General features: G+C 41.1%; 1 long non-coding RNA gene across 2 annotated transcripts; it reads right to left on the bottom strand.

Moving 5' to 3' along the window:
* Window positions 1-6,486: 6,486 nt before the first annotated feature.
* LOC125935606 (uncharacterized) lies at window positions 6,487-11,871 on the bottom strand. 2 transcript variants are annotated; one of them, XR_007461717.1, is made up of 3 exons: window positions 11,700-11,871; window positions 10,382-10,529; window positions 6,487-7,174 (listed from the first exon to the last, which is right to left on the bottom strand). It is a non-coding gene; the product is annotated as an uncharacterized LOC125935606 (long non-coding RNA). The 2 variants fall into 2 exon arrangements; XR_007461716.1 differs by lacking the exon at window positions 6,487-7,174 and having other exon boundaries at window positions 10,207-10,529.
* Window positions 11,872-19,577: the final 7,706 nt, after the last annotated feature.

The following is a 19,577-nucleotide window of genomic DNA, read 5'->3' as shown; positions in this document are numbered from 1 at the left end:
AAAAAAATTGAAATTAAAAAAATTAAAATTAAAAATTAAAAACACAGCCACACAAAAATCGAATAGATGATGCTAGTTCCTAGGTGTGTTTTGGTCTGGGTGTAGAAAGTGGTTTGACAGAATAGAGAAACAAAAAAAAAGCAGGGGAGAGACAAAGAAAAAAAAAGGAAATCGTTTGAGAATTTGAAAAAAATGAATACACTAAAGTAGACTAAAATACACAAAAGTAGAGAATATAGTAGAAAAAAATTATAGAAAATTATTTTTAATAAAAATTAAAAAGAAATATGAAGTTTTTCATTTTCTGTATTTAAGAAAAAAAGAAAAGAAATGAAAAAGAGAAAAAAGATAGAAAAAGAAAAAAGGAAAAGACAAAAAAAAGAAATTGAAAGTTTGAAAAAGTGAATACACTGTAGTAGACTGAAATAAAACGATGGGAGTAAGATAGAATTTGAAAAATTTTACATAAAAGCAAAAAATATAGTAATAAGAAATAAAAATATTTTTAAAAGAAATTGAAAGGAAAAATAAGTTTTTCTCTTTCTGCATTCAAGAAAAAGAAAAGAAATGAAAAAGAGAGAAAAAGAAAAAAAGGAAATTATTTGAAAATTTGAAAAGGTGAGTACACTGAAGTAGACTAAAATAAAATGATGGAAGTAAAGTAGAATTTGAAAAAATTTACACAAAAGTAAAAAATATAGTAATAAAAATTAAAGACAGATATTTTTAATAAAAATTGAAAATAAAAATGAGTTTTTTCTTTTTCTGTATTTAAGAAAAAGAAAAGAATTGTAAAAGAGAAAAAGGAGAAAGAGAGAGAGAAAAAAATTGAATAGATGAACGTGTTAACAGATTGAAATAAGACTGAAATTGCTTTGTTTTCCCCTAGAGGTCAGTCCATCTAGCTCTTTATAGTTCATAGATTAAGCTGGTGGTGAGGTTTGTGTTCTTGAAGAGCGAAGTTGGCCCAGTTGGGCAGGGCTCGGTGTAACAGCTCTGCTCTCCCCTAGATGGCGCTGCTAGCCTACTGGGGTGGATTGTTGCGGTGCTCCTTGGTGCGCGTGCGCGTGCGCACGCGTGGGCGCTGTGAAAAATGGCGGCACCCAGCCACCCAGTCTGTTCTCCTGGATCAGCAGTCGTGCACAGGTCCTCCGTCTTCAGCTCTCGTCCACTCCCCACTTTTCCACTCTCCGTGACCAGGCCCCAGGCAGTACCTCTCTCCCAAGTTCTGTCTCAGATGCGGCCATTTTCCCCGGCCCCTTACTTCCTAAGGACTGCGGCTTTGATCCGCTCCGCCCCTCTGCAGGAGGGCCTCACCGAGCTATGGCCAAATGAGCAATGGCTGAATGTCGGCTGCACCCAGGAACGCCCACTGGATCCTGCTGTTGCCGGTGCCCCGAGACTGTGGCCAGGCGCCAGCCCGCTACCCCCAAAAAAATCGCAAGACAGTGTAGCCTCAGTGTTTCAGGGACCATGGAAAATCGCAACACACATCTGACACCAGGCTTCACCCTTAATGACCTTGCCCCAGCACCAGCGAGTGTGGCTGCCTTCCGGGGTCTGCTGGGACCAGGTGGCTTCAACAGTCTCTACCAAATCTCCTTCCAGCAGTGGAACCACTTTTCCCCATGTGGCCTGAGAACCTCCCGGACCCCACTGTGTTCCTGGGGATACACCTTTCCCACCAGAGCACCGCCAGGTATCGAGCTGCGGAGTTGCAGCCTTTGTGCTCCCCTTGTTTACAGTCTTAATGGGATTTAAACCCTCTCCTTTCTCCCTTTTTAGTTTAGTCCCTGCGGCTGTTTCCAATTTTCCACTTTCTCTCCAGCTGCTTTTGGGGAGGGGTGCTTTTCCCGTATGCTCCCCCCCCCCTCCTCCCCAGTCTCCATCCTCTCTCCACCTGCAAAAGCGGTTCCCTACATTTCGGGGCTTCTTGCTCCCCAAGTTCAGCTCTTCGTGTCATGTACCTGCTGAATTCTGTGGTTCAGGTTGTGCAGATTGTTGTGTTAATCTCCCAATCGGTTTTCTAGGTGTGTAGGATGGTTTAGTGTTGGTCTGGCTGTATTTCATGGACACGAGATACACAAAAAGCTTCCCTGCTGCTCCGCCATCGTGGCTCCTCTTCCAGGCTCCACACTTTCAATGCAGAACCTGATGCGGAGCTCAAACTCTCATGAACCATGAGATCATGACCTGAGCCAAAATCAAGAGTTGGACGTTTAACTGACTGAGCTGCCCAGGTGCCCCATTTTTAAAATATTGAAACAAAAACACTTGATCCCTTTAAGTGGAGAAACAGCCTGAGAGAGTGGTCAATCTTTACCATTTGATTCAAATTTGTATTTTATAGAATACCCTCAAAGAATGAGAAACTAGATGGAAGGGCAATGATAAGAATTTTAAATGGACATATCAAAAACAATCATAAAATACTGAAGGGTATTCTGTGAAAGATAAAGAGTGAAATTTATTCTTTTTTCTTGTCCTCTTCCATTTATTCTGTCTTTACTTCTCTTATATCTTTCTTTCTTTTTCTTTTTATCTCCCTCCCCTTTGTGTGTGTGTTATAAGAGCTGTTCAGAATAGAAAAAAGCATGCATGCCCAAGAGTAGAATTTAGATTCCAGATAAATAAAGGTGCTATGGTTGACCAAATAAAGCAGGAGTCTCAAAACTGTTATACATTCTTTTAATGGGTGAATGAGTTTTAGTTTCCTGGCATCAAATCAGTGTTCAACAAGTGTTTCGCTAGTATGTGGCTAGTATGTGGTAGACCCTGAGAGAATACAAATGAAAACACCTAACTTTGCCTTCTAGGAGCTCGCAAGCTAGGGAGATTCTCACAAAACAAACTTGGGAGTAAAGACAAAACTAACTTCCTCCAAGACAGAGACTGTGTCATCATAGGTCTGGCAACTTACACCCTTTATTAAGAGAAATACAAATTAATCAGTGTTTATCAATTCCCATTTCAGTGATGCATTTGATAGGCAATAAATCTGATTAACTTTAACTTCAAGATTTAAAAAAAATTGACAAAAGCATAATCACTATTTGCACACTTGCCTTCAAGTATGCATTTAAAAATATGTTGTGGCATAAAATTGGTCACTAAAAAGTACTTGTCACATACCATGTGCCAGGCCCCCTGCCAGATGTGTCACATCTATATCTCATTTAAAGATCACAACAATCCAATGAGGTGGGCATTATTATTATCACTGCTTTAGATTATTTTAAAGATTCAAAGTATTTGCCCATTTGTTACACAGCTAAAAATGAGTGTAGCCATGGACTTAGAGAGTAGTTATAAAAGCTTAAAAAGATGGTGACATTTGAAAAAGATTCATGCTGCCTTATAATTTATTTTCAGTCCTAAGGCAAAACTAGAAAAGAAAAAAACATACATGACATTAAACTGATAGGTAAATTAAAATTTTCCATCTCCCAAAGGGCTTTCTTTCTTTCTTTCTCTTTTTTTTTCCCCAACAAATCAGAAGCTGATATATCTCTCTGAGGTTTGGATTAGGTAATTTTGTTTCAGTTCTGGAATTAACTAGCGATGTGTACCTCTTATTCTAAATTCTAGATTAAAGGAGAACATGAAGCTTTGACCCTACCAGCTGTTATTTACTTTGTTTAGCAAGCTCCTAGAGGACTTCTTTGGGGCACCACAGTTATCTTGTATGTGCATTTATGTGTGTGTTTTGTATATGTTCCCTCACATGGGAGGGCCAAGCAGAAGTGGGTAGTGTTTGGGAGAAAGGCAAGGAGAGAGAAGAGAAGAGAAGAGAAAAATAAAGGAAAGGAAAGAAAAAGAAAAGAAGAAGAAGAGAGAAAAGAAAAGAAAAGAGAAAAGAAAAAAGGAAGGGAAGGGGGGAGGGTGGTGGAATGGGGAAGGGGAGGAGAGAGGGAGGGGAGGGAAAGAGAGAGAAAGGAGGGAAGGGAAGAGAAGGAGGAAGGAAGGGAAGGGAAAGGAAGGAAAGGACGAAGGGAAAAGAAAAGGAAAGAAAAGAAAAAGAAAAGAACTAGATTCTACCTCTCTCTCTGCCCCAACCCATCATATAGCTTTCAGTAAAATTTAAATTTCATACTCCTTGTAAAACGAAGGTAAAAATGATGTCTCTGTCCACTTCACTGAACTAGAGGATCAAAAAAGACCCTTTATGTGAAATGGCTTTACACAACCCAAAGAGCTACTCACATTCAGGGCACTGTTTTTAAAATAAACCTAGTTATATGTTCATACACTAGCTGTGTTAACCTGTGTTTGGGGGAAATTCAGAGCCTCAGCCAGACCCCTTGAATCACAGAGCTGGCCTGTTCACACCAAGACAGAGAGCAGGCTAGTTCGACTGTGTTTGTAAGTCCCCCTCAAACTCGCCACATTTAAAATTTATATTTGTTAGGAGAAAATATAGTGGTTAAGAGCCTAGGCTTTCTAATCTGACCAGTTAGTGCTCAGAAGCTAGTTTCCCCATTAGAATCTTGTGGAAATGTCCTCTCTCAGCGTCAATTTTGTCATCTGCGGGACAGGGTTAACTACAGCATCTACGTATGGGGCTCTGCATTAATGGAGCAAAAGAATGCTTAGGACTTAACATGGTGCCTTGTAAAGTGAAAGCTGGCACTGGTAGTAAGTAGCATATATCATTGTGGACAGTAGTAGTCTCAGCAGCAGTAGTAACCTGGCATCGTGAGGAAACTTGGACATTTTTTTTCTTACAATTATGAATATCATTACTTGGGACCTAATTTGCATGTATTGTGCATAAACAGTGGAACAGTGGTCTTATATACAATTTTCATTTGTTTTTTTTTTTTTTTTGATGGAGGGACATTACTTTTAAAAAAACAATTATCTTTAATATAGATTTTTCCCATTTTGTGCCAGATGTATACTTTCTTTTGATTACATATAATTCAGTTTTGTCTGGACCTGGAAGCATCCATGCCCTTTAAATGATGTGAATCTTGATCATGGCTTTCATCCTGTGGAACTGACTCATGAAGTCACATATGTTTGCACCTCACTGCAAAGACTTTTTTTTTTTAAATGCACTCAGCATATGCATGTTAGTTAACATTTCCTTAACTATATTTATCCAATTTTGTCTCAAAGCAAGTGCCTGGTTACTCAACCTCATATGCACATCTGCAAATAAGTTTGATGAGATCCACTATTGGAATTTTCTTGGTTTCATGGAGGTTAATACAGTTGAAGAAGAACATGAATGGTTAAAAGTCCTAAGCATAATTTGAAGGAGTGTCAACAGTCTATATTTATTATAGTAGTATTTGAGGAATATCTCATTTCCACTTAGCTCCAGAACTATAAATAGTTCCAATTTGTTTTCTTTGTATACTTACTGGATTAATTACAGTAAAACAAGCCAAGTGATATTATTGTAGCAGTTGGCTAAAGTTGACATAAACATGATAATTAAAATGATTGCTTTTTGATTTATCCCCCTTCCAGTAGCTTCATGAGCTGAATCTACAGTGTTATAAGACTTAAAGAATTCGATTTGAGAATTACTGGGCTCTTCTGTCAATGTGTTCTCATTGTAAACAGTGGATTTCAGTGCTGTTCAATATTGTTGGGAGTTTCCTTCAGAAAGGAAACACCTGGGTCCTGCTTCCATGAGATATCTGCCTAGTAAAAAAGTGTATTGTTTCGATCATACTTACATCACCATGCAATAATCATGTGTTTCCATTTACCTATCCAAATCAAAGCTGGTAACACACATGCGTGCGCACGCACGCACACACACACACACACCCCCATCCTTAAAAAAGGATGAAAAGGAGAGACTGATTTCTCTCCCATCAGTAAAACTCACCTATGTTCATTTCAACATGTCCTCCAACAAGCTACTTGATGCCTAGGCATTCCCCAAGGCAACGATTGTGCTCACCTGCTCCTCTCTTCTGTCCCTTGTTCCCAGATGTCTGATTACATCTAGAAAGGTACTGTTTTTGTTAATGTACAAAAGGAGGGCCATTGGGAAGCAAGGAAGTGAAAAACGGTAACTGCCAGAGGTGTAGTCCTTTCATCCTAAAAAGGTTGCCTGAGCCACTCTTGGCCGTCCCATTATGTTCCTTCCTGGTTTGCCAATTAACTGTTCCCAGTGCTCAAGGGTCACTGGTCTGGGCAGCATCCTTTGGTTTCCCCTCCCACTGATTCCCAGCAAAGCTGTTATAAATGCACTGTACTTCCTTTTTGATTTTCCCTTCGTGGCTGGGTTGCTTTGTGAGAATTTGAGGCACAGGTTTAAACAACCTCTTTACAAAGTGGAGACAAAGCAAAAATAGAAGGGAAAAAGTGCACTCAAATGGGCTGGAATGAAAGCAAACTTCAGCTGCAAACTTTTTAATTGAAGTACCTGGATTTTTGTTGCTTTTAAGAATTTTAAAACAGCACAAATGAAGGATGGAGATATTTTATACCCTCTGTGTATCTCTGAAGGATTTTCCCCTTATATCTGACATTGAACAACTCTCTCCCTAGTCTGCCTTTAAAATGTCAAGTAATTCCTCCTGGCCTTTAGTAGAGATGGATTCACCTGGCAATTAGAGAAGCTTATCATCTGCAAGTTTCTCCAATGTTCCCAACGCTTTTTGGAATAGTGAATGTTCCTCAGAACTCAATTGTGGGCCCTCAGCTTTCTGTCTTTACATCCTGCTCTCCAAGGTAGTTTATTTTCTCTTACATTTTGAACCTTTGCCTCCACGTTAGAGATCCAAAACTGCATTGCAAACACTAACCCCTCACCTATGCTCAAATCCCTGTCATTAGCAGCCTGCTGGGCATTTCTTTAAGCTGTACCCTTGTTCAATCCACTCAAACCTAACATAAACACAGTGAATGAAACTCATCTTCTCTCTTCCTCTCTCCTTGGCCCTGGCAGGTTGCGTTTCCACAATCCACAAGTCCCCCCACCCTGTTCGTCTCCATTTCCATCTTTCTCTCATAGCTGTTCCAGTGATGAGCAAGCGGCAGAGTCTTCTTCATTTGATGTCCTCTCTCCCCAGCTCCTTCCATCCAATATGAGATAAGTCTTCTGTATTCTTTCGTGTCTCTCTTGTGCCTCCTTCCCCTACTGTGCTATGAGTGGTCATCCAGAGTTACATAAACATGCATTCAACCAAAGCATGTTCATCTCCAGGCACTGTAATAGGCACATGGAAGATTTGATGTTAGCAAAGAAGTTGTCAAGACAATTATCTTAACAGTTGCCCTGAATTATTATATAAAGCATTCCTAATTGGTATCTTGCAAACCAATGTTTCTCAATCTCCAGTCCTTTGGGCCACAGAATAACCCTTCTAAATACAACTTTGATAATATTTCTGTAAATATCATGTATTTAACTGTCACTAACTCTGTTATATATACTATGATCTAAAAATTGTAGGTTTTAAAATTTATTTTTAGAGGAAGGGGAGAAGGGCAAAGAGAGAAAGAGAGAGAGAGAATCCCAAGCAGTCTCCATGTTCAGTGTGGAGCCCAACGTGGGTCTCAATCCCACGACCCTGGGATCATGACCTGAGATGAAGTCAAGAATTGGATTCTCAACCGACTGAGCCACCCTTTAGATCTAAAACCTTTAGAACTCTTCACATAGAACATCTTAGGTCACATAGCTGCATTTTAAATCATGGCTGTGTGTCCATTAGCAAAATGGAATAAGATGTCAAATTCATCTGCCAGCCTCATTTCCTCCAAACATCTCAGCAGACCAACTCCCTTGGGGGTAAGTCACAGGATCTTAGAGCCTCACACTGCCAGAAACAAGAATCCCTGTAGAATATTGGAGTATCCAAACCAATGAGGCCCATGGATTAACTAATTTCTCAGCTGAACAACTTCAGCACCATTTAGTGCCAAAGCCACTGCCTATGCCCATGTCATTTGTTTATCCCATGTATGGGAGATTCATAAATCAATTAGTGCAGGTTGACCACACGCTGGTCCCAGAACATCAGAGAAAAGCTCCCTAATCCAATGACATCTACTTCGTTATGTATTATAAGTCAAAGAATACATAAGTATACGAGGTAGAAATTGAAGGACCCTCCTATGACCTTCATGCCCACAGATTACCAGATATAAGGAGGGCATGTTGCACTGACATTTTCACTAAAATTTTTAGTCTCCTTTGCCATTTCAACATCCCTCCTTTCTCAATAATTTCTGTAACAAAAGTAGAAATGAAAAACCAATCTAGTGGACTCATTTTATCCCAAATTTCTTCTCCCAGTGGCATTTCCAAAAGTAGGAGAAAAAGTGGAAGCCAGGGAGGGCACATGGACCCTTCGGTGACCCGGGTACACCACAGTCCCAGAAAGACAATGCTTAAGCTCATTACACACACCAACTGGAGTCTGTACACCATGAGCGTGGATGCTATTTGACCACTAGGTGGTTCTGTAACCTATCTGATTCATTTCCCACTTGCTGGCTGAGATGAAGAACAGAAACATTTAGGGTAGGATTCGTGTCTCCACACCTTCCCCATTTGTTTGTCTTAATTTTCACCCACTCCTCTGTGTCTAGATAGAATTTGATCATGGAGTCAATATGCGCAATCTCACCAAGGTTGTTGTGTGTTCCCTGCTGGGGAAGATAAGAGGGCCATTTCCTCCACCAGGCCAGTCTCAGCCTGTGAGGCTGCAAGCTGTTTTCTAACTATGGAGATGAGAGAGACTCATAGGTACTCCGTCCAGTTGCAGCAGGAATGAAAAGCTCATGTTTCACTGATGACTCCACATCTGCCGCATTCATTCATTCAATACACACTCCCTGGTGCTATTGTTATATTCAGGTAAACTTGCTGGGTCCAGAAGATAGAATGAGACTGGGGTATCTAGTTTCTGAGAGCTAAACAGTCATATCAGAGCAACAAACAAGTTGCTTGCCAAGCACCCATCCTCCCTTCTCCTGGATCTCAATTTTCTTCTTCCCTGTACCTCTCCCTCAGTCCATGCATACCAGGTGTCTAACTCTACCTCTGACTTGCTGGGGGAACATGTAACTCCACCATGGCCTGAGCATTGCATCCCTGCTTACGCTGATTGGTTCAGAGATGAGTGTGTGGTCCGATCCAACAAGATGAAACCTGGTGGATTTTGCTGGGACTACTGAGAAACAAGCTTTTTCTTCTGTTTTGCTGGCCTTGAACCTGGGATTATATAAGCCTGGCTCTGTTGGCAGCCATCTTGCCATCACATGAAGTCTGAGAATGAAGGCTTGTGTGGAGGAAAGCAGTGCTAAGAGATAGAAATAGAATGGGTTCTGATGATGTCATTTGAGTCCTTGAATCAAAACATGCCTGAAGCTAGATCTACTCCTGAATCTTCGGTAGATTTCCACTTTGCTTGATCTTCTATAAATCAGATTTTCTGTCACTTGCATTAGATGTAATTGATACTGTATAATAATGTGCCTAGTAATAAATAACTGAAAGATAATAATGCAGTGTGAAAGATATATGATATGACAGAGGTTAGTATAAGCTGTTATGCAATAAATAGGAGAGATATCTAACCCAGAGGCAGGAATAGCTTTCTTAAGAAGTCCATTTATTTAAGAACTAAATATAGAGGACTGTATTAGTTTACTAGAGCTGCCGTAACAAAATACCACAGATTTTGGCTTAAACAACAGATTTTTTTTTTTTGCCTGTTTATTTTCTTGTAGTCTGAAGGCTAGAAGTCCAAGATGGAAGGGGTTGGCAGGGTTGGCTTCCTCTGAGGCCTTTCTCCTTAGCTTGTGGATGACCATCTTCTACCCATGTCTTCACATGGTCTCCCCTATGTGCCTATCCATGTCCAATTTTCATTTTATAAGGCTATCAGTCATATTGGATTAAGACCCACCCTAATGACCACATAATTACCTCTTTAAAACACTCTATCTCCAAATACAGCTACATTCTGAGGTACTGGGGTTAGGACTTCAACATACTAATTTGAAGGGGATACAACTCAGCCCACAGTAATCATCCAATTTGGATACAAAAGCAAGTAAAAATGGGTCATCGCTCTTAAATCTACATAAGACTGAAAAAGTCATAATATAAAGCTAAACAAATAAAACATGCATTTATTGATCACATTGCTATCAGCTCTGGATTTACCATTTAAGAGACATCAATCTGCCTGTGAGATCACTACTATCGAAATGCTATGTTAACATGGGTAGTATACATTTCTGAGCTTTAATGGAGAGGTCACTTCCAGGTAGTGTGATATCTGAAAATCCCTTTGAACAGTGGGTAGGATTTTAATAGAGGCACCAGAGAGATGTGGAGGGCTCTTGCGGTGTGACACATTTACTCAAATCACCCAAACAGGCTGGACGAGTCAGTGTTTACCATCTCTTTCCATCTTCTTTCCTGTGTCAGGGCATCAAACTGTTTTCAGACTTTGTTAAATGCTCTTTGTTAAGGTAGCTTTTAAAACAGTGTTTTCTGGTTTCCTTGATTTAGATCATTCTTCCTCATCTTCATTCCATTTCTGTCACTGTTAAAAATTGTAAAAAGTTTGAGGTTTTTTTTTTCCCCCTACATGAAAGCTAAGAAGTAATCCTGCCAGAGGTTTGTGGATGTTGACAGATGATGTAAGGTTTCAGGGTAAGAAATGAAGGGCTGTTCATTACTCATGGCCTTTCCTTGCATCAGGAAGAAGTTCAGCTGCTATTTGCATGTGAAATGATGTGTGTCATAGGAAAAGAGCCTAAAGTTTAGGGAACCCAGATCTTTTATAGAAGGCAGTAACATGCTTGCATTTTGCTCCTGAGAGACACGAGGCTGTTCACTACACCAGTATCCCTTAAAAGATAGTCTGGAGCAGATGGGCAGTGAGTGCTTTACTTGCAAGATGTGCAGAAACCCAAGAGGCCCATGGAGAATTCTCTTCTAACAGTCATAAGCAGCTTTGGCTAAACAAATTTCCTGCTGCTTTTGCGACAAATAAATCCCAAGACACTTAGGTGTGGAGAGAATGTCTCGTTAAGCCTTGGGTTTAGACTCTAGGTTTGTCTTGCTTGTATCTGTCAGTGGTTTTGACTAGCAGTCTAACTGCCCATACTGCAATCATCTCTCTCCCTTATCAGCAATTATGTAATGCTCTAAACTCTAAGCTTAGCTACTCATTACATCCTTCTTCAAATTTCTCTAAAATACGGTAACTGATTTTACCAGCAAATGTTGGCCAGTGGGCCGAAAGATGGTTTTAATGTTTGTAAGAAATTGTAAGAAACAAAATAAAAACAAAAGAATAAAAACATATGAGTAGAGCCTGTATGTGATCTGTAAAGTCTAAAATATTTACTTGGTGGCCCTTCACAGAAAATGCTTGCCCGCCATGTTGTAAAAACTTTGGAAATACTATAATAATTGAGCTATGTTTTCTTCCCTCTCTACCATTCCTTAACTATGTAGGTAAAATCATGGAATGGGAAGCTCTAACATAGTTATGGAATCAGGCTACATTTCTCTGATAATAATATATTGTATTTTATTTTCTTCATAACAAATGAGATTTTTTTCTTTTTCTCCTTCTCTCTCATATACCTGTCTTACCATCACCCAGCCTATACATCAAATGCAACAACCTATTACGACACCTAGTTTTCATGACAAGGTATGTGTTTCAAGCAGAGTCCCAAGCTCTTTACGTACATGTTCTTACCTGATCCTAACCTAGTCAGCCTCTGAGGTAGTCACTGGTATCTCCATCAAACAGTTAAAAAAAAAACGAAGGCACAGGTTGGTTAATGACTTATCGGTGGTCATGCAGCTTCTAAATGGGAGATTAAGAAGCATGTTTTACTGCTTCTGTCCATCATTAGTGTCTGCCTTCTTGGGGGCACTGATCTATTGTGATGGAAGCCACTGGTCATCCCGAGGTGTGTGGGGGGCTGGTGGGGGGAGGGGTGGATGAGGAGCTGAGAAGGTGCAGGAGGAAAGGTAAGACGGTCTCTTTATTGACCATCCTTTATGCGTCAGAACTCCTGTTATGCACTTAAAAAAAAAAGTCACTTTGTTTAATCCTTGACAACAAAGGTAAAAAGGCTTTTTCCATTTTTATATATGAAGAAAATGGAGTTCAGAGAGCTGAAGACATTTGCCTCACTAGAGGTAGAATCTGAATCCCTCTTTGTCGGAGCTGGAATTAGTCTGTGAAATTATTGTCATATTGGTTGGAGGAACAGCTGCCGAATGGCCAGTATGGATCTCCTTAAACAGGATGATTAATAGTGTAGGCTGGGTTCAAGCTAATGTTTTTAAAGCACTCACTGACAGGACAGTAACATGGTAGAGTTGCCAGAGATCCAGAGCACAAAGAGGACCCACCTTCTTTCCTTCCACAAATTCTTGGTTAAAGGTAAGACGCTATATGCTTTGGGAAGGAAATTAGTGAGTGTTTTTCAGATGCTGTACGTTGCACTTAAAGCCGGCTTTCTGACATTTGTGGGTCTCCTGTTTGTTTGCTGACCATGACCTACAGTTAATTCAGAATAGGATTTCTCTGGGCGCCTGGGTGGCTCAGTCGGTTGAGCGTCTGACTTCTGCTCATGTCATGATCTCACGGTTTGTGAGTTCCAGCCCTGCATCTGGCTCTGTGCTGACAGCTAAGAGCCTGGAGCCTGCTTCGGATTCTGTGTCTCCCTCTCTCTCTCCCGCCCCTCCCTGCTGGTGCTCTCTCTCTCTCTCCCTCTCTCTCAACAACAAATAAACATTAAAAAAAATTTAAAGAAAACAAAAAAACCCACTCTCTTATACCATGTTTTCCTTGTTGTGACAACTCTGACAGACTGTTGCAGTGTGGCCCCAGACAGCAGAATTTGGCGATTCTGTCACCTCCGCTCTCACTACAGTATCTGAAGATGTGGCTTTTCATGACCACAACCTCCAGCAGAGCTGTCTGAGGAAGTGCTGGCCTCCGCAGGGAAGCACATCCTCAAACACCCTGGGCTTGTTGTTCCAGTCTGGTCAGTAGCCCAGGCCCCTAACCACATAGCCCTTCTAGGAATTACAGGCCTAGACTCTATCCTACCTGTTTCTCTTCCAGTCTCCTCAGGGTAAACTGCTGGATTGGCTCTACACCAAATGGTTAAAGTTACAGCCTAACGACAAATAGCGTCTCTTTACTAGATGAATTATGAGCCTTGAATCTATCCCAGAGCAAGGTAGACTTTCAGGTCCCCAAACTGGGTCAACTTGTTATGGTCCGTGCTCAAGAGCATCAACAATTTGTAGCAGGATTTAGCATTTTAGGAAGCGATGACATTTTTTTTTTAAATACAGAAAAAAACAACATAATATTTTTGTTGAGGGCAGAATTTTAAAAAATCTCCTAGAGTATTTGTGAGGGGGTAGGTGCTATAGCCAATTTCCAAATGGCTGCTACATGCTTCACGGTTAGTGTGACATGTGGCTGAAGCATACACAGACACACTTCAAAAGCTTCTCAAGCCAACCTTCCATACCTCCCCCTCCAAACGACCACAATTTCTTCCCCATCTACTGACTGATTTCTGAGTCTTTTTGAGTACAGAGCCTTTCAGTCGACAATAGGAGTTAAATCTAGGATGCTAGTTCCCCTGAAAGAGGGAGCAGATGATTTAAATTCACCTCAACCTCTAAATGGAAGCTATTAGATCCTTTAAAAAGAAAAGAGAAATAGGGGAAAGTGAGCTTTCTGGAGTCCAAATAGCAAGCTGGGCACTGACTTCCTTTAAAACACTGTCTACCTTGCTCTTACAAAAGGGTCTGTTGCCTAAGAGCATCTGGGTGGCCACGCCATTGGTAAGAGTTTGCAAAAGCTTCTGGCATCGTGTTCTTTGCTGAAATATTGTGGTAATGTGCAAAGCAAGCTTTGCCAACTGTGGGAAGTCCGTGAGCCCGTGTGGAATTAGTCAAGAACCCCAGAGAAGCCTCTGATGGCAATATTGCTTTTGTAATTATAATCCAGAAGAATCTGTTAACCTTAAAAAACAAACAAACAAAACTACCAGTTATTTTACCAGCAAAAATGGATTTATTCAGGAGAGAATTGCAGAGAATAGCAGAGAATTGCAATCTGGGACAAGCAAGCTACAGCAAAACAAAGGGCAACTGCAGCAAACAGAGGAGAAGGACATTATTTTATGGGGGCGAGGGTGGGAGATGGAAAGTGAGAAGCAAGAGTTCAGGTTGTTGATGGTTTCTCATTGGCTGGGCTACAGGGGTGTCAACTACCTGTGGGAGATAAGGTGCACATCTTTCCCTGCTGACGCCTGTCATTGGTGACTTCTCCTTCGAGATTCTTCCGTTAGGGTTGTGATTGGCAGTGCTTCCAAAGTTGACATTGAGTAGTTCAGCTTGCCCTTCCAGGCTCCCCTCCTACTGTCCCGGGTCTACTTCAGTGAGGCTTCCCTTTTATTAATTTTCACAGATTCACCTTAAGATCGTGCCAACAAGGGCCTATCACAAATTGGAGATAAGGCTAGAGAAGAGAAACCTCTCTTAATCAGAATTACTGTCTTTTAGCTCCAATTATCTCACCCTTGTTGATGGCTTCCCACTGCCACGGAAAGAAGCAGAACTTTCCACGGCCTGCACTGTTCTGCACGGACTGGCTACAGCTCATGTGACTGTTCAGCCCCTCAGTAGTTACTCTTAGTTCCTCAAGCACTTGGATTCCTTCCTCTGCTTGGGCCAGCCTTCGTCTTGTTCTTCCCCTGGGCCACTCTCTTCCCACAGATACTGCTATGAAATGTCACATTCGCAGGGAAGCCTTCCCTGACCTCTGGGACTACCCTAAGGCCTTTCGCTCATGTGTGCTCACACTATCCTCATCGTGCTTAGTGTGACCACACTTAAATCGTTACCTGCATAATCATACATAATCATTTGTTTAATGTTTAACCTCTATCATCAGACTAAAAATTCCATCCAGGGGCATGCCTGGATGGCTCTGTTGGTTAAGCGTCCCACTCTTGATTTCTGCTTAGGTCATGATCTCACACTTCATGAGATTGAGCCCCACATCGGGCTCTGTGCTGACAGTGTGGAGCCTGCTTGGGATTCTCTGTCCCCCTCTCTCTCTCTCTGCCCCTTCCCCACTCATGTGCATACTCTGTCTCAAAATAAATAAATAAACATTAAAAAATAAATATAAATTCCAGTTTAACAGAGACATTGTCTATCTTGCCAATTATTGCCTATAAAGATCCAGAACAGTGCCTATCTAGCACATCGTAGGTACTCAACAGATGCTTACTAAATTAAATATAAGTACTGACTAAACACTTAATAATAAACCCTAGGAGTACCTAGTCCAAACCCTTAATTTATAGAGGAAGAAACTAAAGTCTAAGTAGGTTCATTGTCTTGCCCAAGACCCTACCCAAGAGCAAACTTGGAGATAGAATCTGTATCTCTTCACAACCCACCCCCTACCCCCAGTATACTTTTCTGTCCTGATAGAAAGTTCATAGCCTAGTGATTCATCACACTGGCGGGAATAGCAATTCCTGGCAAGTTCTTCAGAACCTTAATGAATGTTCAGGTTTGTGTTTTATTTAATATTCACTTTAGTTAAAATGAGTCCACAGTCTATTTGTTTCTCCATTCTTTGGTTGCTGGATTAAATGTTAATTGTCAAAAAGAAGACATAATGTGGCAGTTTGGCAAGGTTCTGCTGAAGTAACGAATGTTTAACAGGATTACAGATGGAATCATTTGCATATGGGAGGGATTTTTTTTTTTCCCCAGGGCTTTGTCCCAATTAAAAGTAGCAAGTTCAAACCAGGTTACCAGTTCCAAAGAATAGAAGTTTGCATATTCTAGAGCCTGAACACATGCTATCCTTCCTAATATTCTTCAGTATATTCACCTCTTGACTCTCTCACATTTGATAAGCTGAAATATATTTATGAGACAGAATAGCTACAAAGTTCTTTGGTGACTGCCCTGTGCATTCCACAGGCAGTCAGTTTCAAGGGGCCAACAAGAAGAACATTGTTTTTATTTCTTTTGCAGCCTGGATTCATAGTTCATTTCAGACAAACATTGAGTGGCTTCCTTATGCCAAGCCCTGTGTTTGGTGCTGGTGATGCAAAGATGAATAAGGCATGATACCTGCCCTTGAGAAGCTCCAGAAATGTAGGGCTAGAGAGAGACATGTGATCATTTATTTCCTGTACAACAGGCTAAGTGCAGAGATGGGGTTGTAAAGCAGATGCTTGGCGAAGCTAGAGGAAAGGTACCAGAGAATACTGCTTCTCTGATGAGACACGTGTATTACCCAAAACTTAAAGGACCAGTGGGAGTTATCCAAGTAAAGAGAGTAGAAAAGGGTTTCTAAGCCAGAGTTAGAGCAAAAACAGAGACATGGAGGGTATGTGTAAAATACAGGCTGACTGAGCTATTTCAGAAGAGAGCATAGTGGTAAAATAAAAAGACTACTGCTACTAATAAATAAAACTATTCTCAACTGACAAGCCCAGTCATCATCAGAGTATGTTAAATCACTGCTTCCCAAAGTGTCTTTGCATCCCACCTTAGCTCTTGTAATGGCACACTGCCATTTCTATTATCTGCTTAATATTCTTCCTTAAATTGACCTACTTTAGCTCCATCCTGAGCAAGATTATCCATTATATCAGTGATTTTACCTTTTAGCTGTATTTTTCTAATACTTATTAAAATAAATGCATACCTATTAAAATATAAAAACACGTGCCATCTGGAATCATCCTAAATGCCACCAGGGACATGCACACCTCACTTGGGTTAAGATACTGGCATTGGAGTAAAAAGAAGCTGACTGGTCCATCATATGTTTGCCAGCTCATTGGCTTCATTTGATCAGGCAGGGTGCTAGGAAGTTCCATGCAGTGCTGAGTTAAAGGCATGATCCCTACCATCAAGGCATTCAGTGACTCTTTCCTTTAGTTTTCCTATTAATAAATTAATAAAATTGCTGTGGTCTGGATGTTTGCATGCTCTCAAAATTCCTATGTTGAAATCTTAATGTCCAGTGTGACATTTTGGAAGGTGGGGCCTTTCAGGAGGTGTTAGGTCATGGGTAAAACCCTCATGAAAGGGGTGAGTACTCTCCTGGAAGACATGCTGGAGAGTTCACTAGCCATTTCTGCCACATGAGGCCACGGCAAACAGGTTGCAGCCCAGAAGACAGCCCTTATGTGATCGCTGGAACCCTCATCTTGGTTTTCCAGCCTCCAGAACAGGCAGAAGTCAGTTTCTATTGTGTATAAGGCACCCAGTCTGTGCCATTTTGTTACAGCATTCCAAACAGACTACGATAAATGACAATAGTGGTAAGAGTGGAAGCTACCAGAGGATCAGTCCTTGGAATGTGTTAAGTGCTGCACTTGGTGCTTTATAGTCATTTATTTATTTAACCCTGAAGAAGCTCTATGACATAAACTCTAATGTTTTGCCTATTTAAACAGGCTCCCAGAGGCTAAATGCCTTGTCAGAGTTCTGACCTTTTTTAAGGATAAAAGGTCACAAAAAGCTGTGCTTTGTAATTGAAAGAGAATTTCTTCGGGACTTCAGAGGCCAGTGCTTTGGTCTCAATTCAGCCACTGGTTGACTGGACTTGAGAAAAGTTTCTGACCTCCAGGCTGTAATCCCCTCTGTGAAATGTTTACACTGGATAACTTTTTTTTTTTTTTTTTTTAATATTTATTTTTGAGAGAGAGACAAAGTGTGAGCAGGGGAGGAGCAGAGAGGGAGGGAGACACAGAATCCAAAGCACGCTCCAGGTCCCGAACTATCAGCACAGAGCCCCACAGGGCGGGGGGAGCTCGAACTCATGAACCATGAGATCATGACCTGAGCCGAAGTCAGACGCTCAACCGACTGAGCCACCCAGGCGCCCCTACACTGGGTAACTTTTAAGAGCATTTATAATATGGAGACTTTTTCTAGGTCTGTTTCCTTATCTGTAAAGCAGGGCTAATAATAACTTTGTAGGATTATTTTGAAGATTAAATGTAGGTAAAGTACCAAAGTGAAGGACTGACACAGGGTAAAAATATAGTAAGTGGGGGGTGCCTGGGTGTCTCAGTCAGTCAAGATTCCAACTTCGGCTCAGCTCATGATCTCACGGTTCACGGGTTCGAGTCCCGCATCGGGTTCTGTGCTGACAGCTCAGAGCCTGGAGCCTGCTTCGGATTCTGTGTCTCCCTCTCTCTCTGCCCCTTCCCTGCTCATGCTCTGTCTCTCTGTCTCAAAAATAAATAAAAACATTTTTAAAAATTTAAAAAATAAATAAAATATTTTAATTGAAGGCATATAGCCACATTGGTATGTATGATCTAATTCTGGCCACCAAAAATGTGGTGCATGTTCAAAGGGAAGGAAGAAGGAGGGACATGGAGGAGAGGCATAAAGGAGACAGGAGATTCTACAGCATGGAGATCTCTTGAGGAACATCTGCCTAGCAGCAGGGTCCAGCAGATTTCACAAGGTGTTTCACAAAGGGCCCACTCAGAAGCAGGGGGATGGAAGCAAGGCACGTACATCGGCATGTCTATCAAATCCACCAAGAGCCTTTCTTATGGTCAGAAAATCCAAGGCAATACTTTGGAATGGGTCTCATTTGGAAAGTTATAGCTGCTTCTCACTAGCTATTTAGTCCTGATTACTTCCGGACAATAAAAGTTGTTAGAATAATTTTCCACTTAGCAATGATCGTTCATGAATGGGCAATGTTACTATCCATGCATCTCTGTTCAAAATAAGCTTACTTTCTTGCTTTTAAAAAGCACATTGTGTACTTTGGGTATGAATTTGGAGCCCTGCAAGACCTGGCTAATTCTGTATCGCTTTATATTGTGCTGGTTTGTAATAATGTCTCTTTGGAAACTGGCTTAAAGATACCATGCAAAAGATACTTGGAGCAGGGTGAGGAAGAAGGGATTGTAACTTCCTTATTCTTTCCCTCTGGTCTCTACTGAGATACCCTACAGTCTACTGCCTGGTTTGTCCTTGTCTGTTTTGTCCATGGAGATGCCATCCCTGGTTTCCTGGTTTGTTAATCACTGAAACCTGTCACTGCCTTTGTTTGTGAACCTGAGAAGCAGAATGGTGGGTTCTAATCCCAGCCTCATCATTTAGTGGCTAAGGGATCTTGGGAAAGTTATTTAACTTGGTTATTTTCAAAAAGGCTTTGCATGTGTGGTATAAGGAATTCATAGGATTGTTACGAGGCACTAACGTATGTGAAGTATTGCCAACAGTGCTTGGCACATATTAAGTGCTATGTAAATACAAATTGTTATTAGGAACCCCTCCCCCAGAACATAAAGGCCACAGAAACAGAGGTCTTGTCTCTCCTTTTCATATCATAGCCCTAACCCCAAGCACATGGTCTGGCCCATAGGAGATATTTTGTTACCAGCCGGCAACATGGAAACCTAGATATGGCTATTCTCAATAATTTCCAAAATCCGCATCATGGGAGATTTCTCAGCATTCATTTCTCATTTGGGGTTCTGTCTGCTGCCGTGTTTCTCAGGCCCCTCTCTCCCCAGATGCAAGCGCAGATTCA

This window comes from Panthera uncia (genome assembly GCF_023721935.1).
Source record: "Panthera uncia isolate 11264 chromosome A1 unlocalized genomic scaffold, Puncia_PCG_1.0 HiC_scaffold_17, whole genome shotgun sequence".
In the NCBI taxonomy this organism is placed as follows: domain Eukaryota; kingdom Metazoa; phylum Chordata; class Mammalia; order Carnivora; family Felidae; genus Panthera; species Panthera uncia.
The sequence above is the reverse complement of the archived record's forward strand: the minus strand, read 5'-3'. Positions and strand labels throughout refer to the sequence as shown.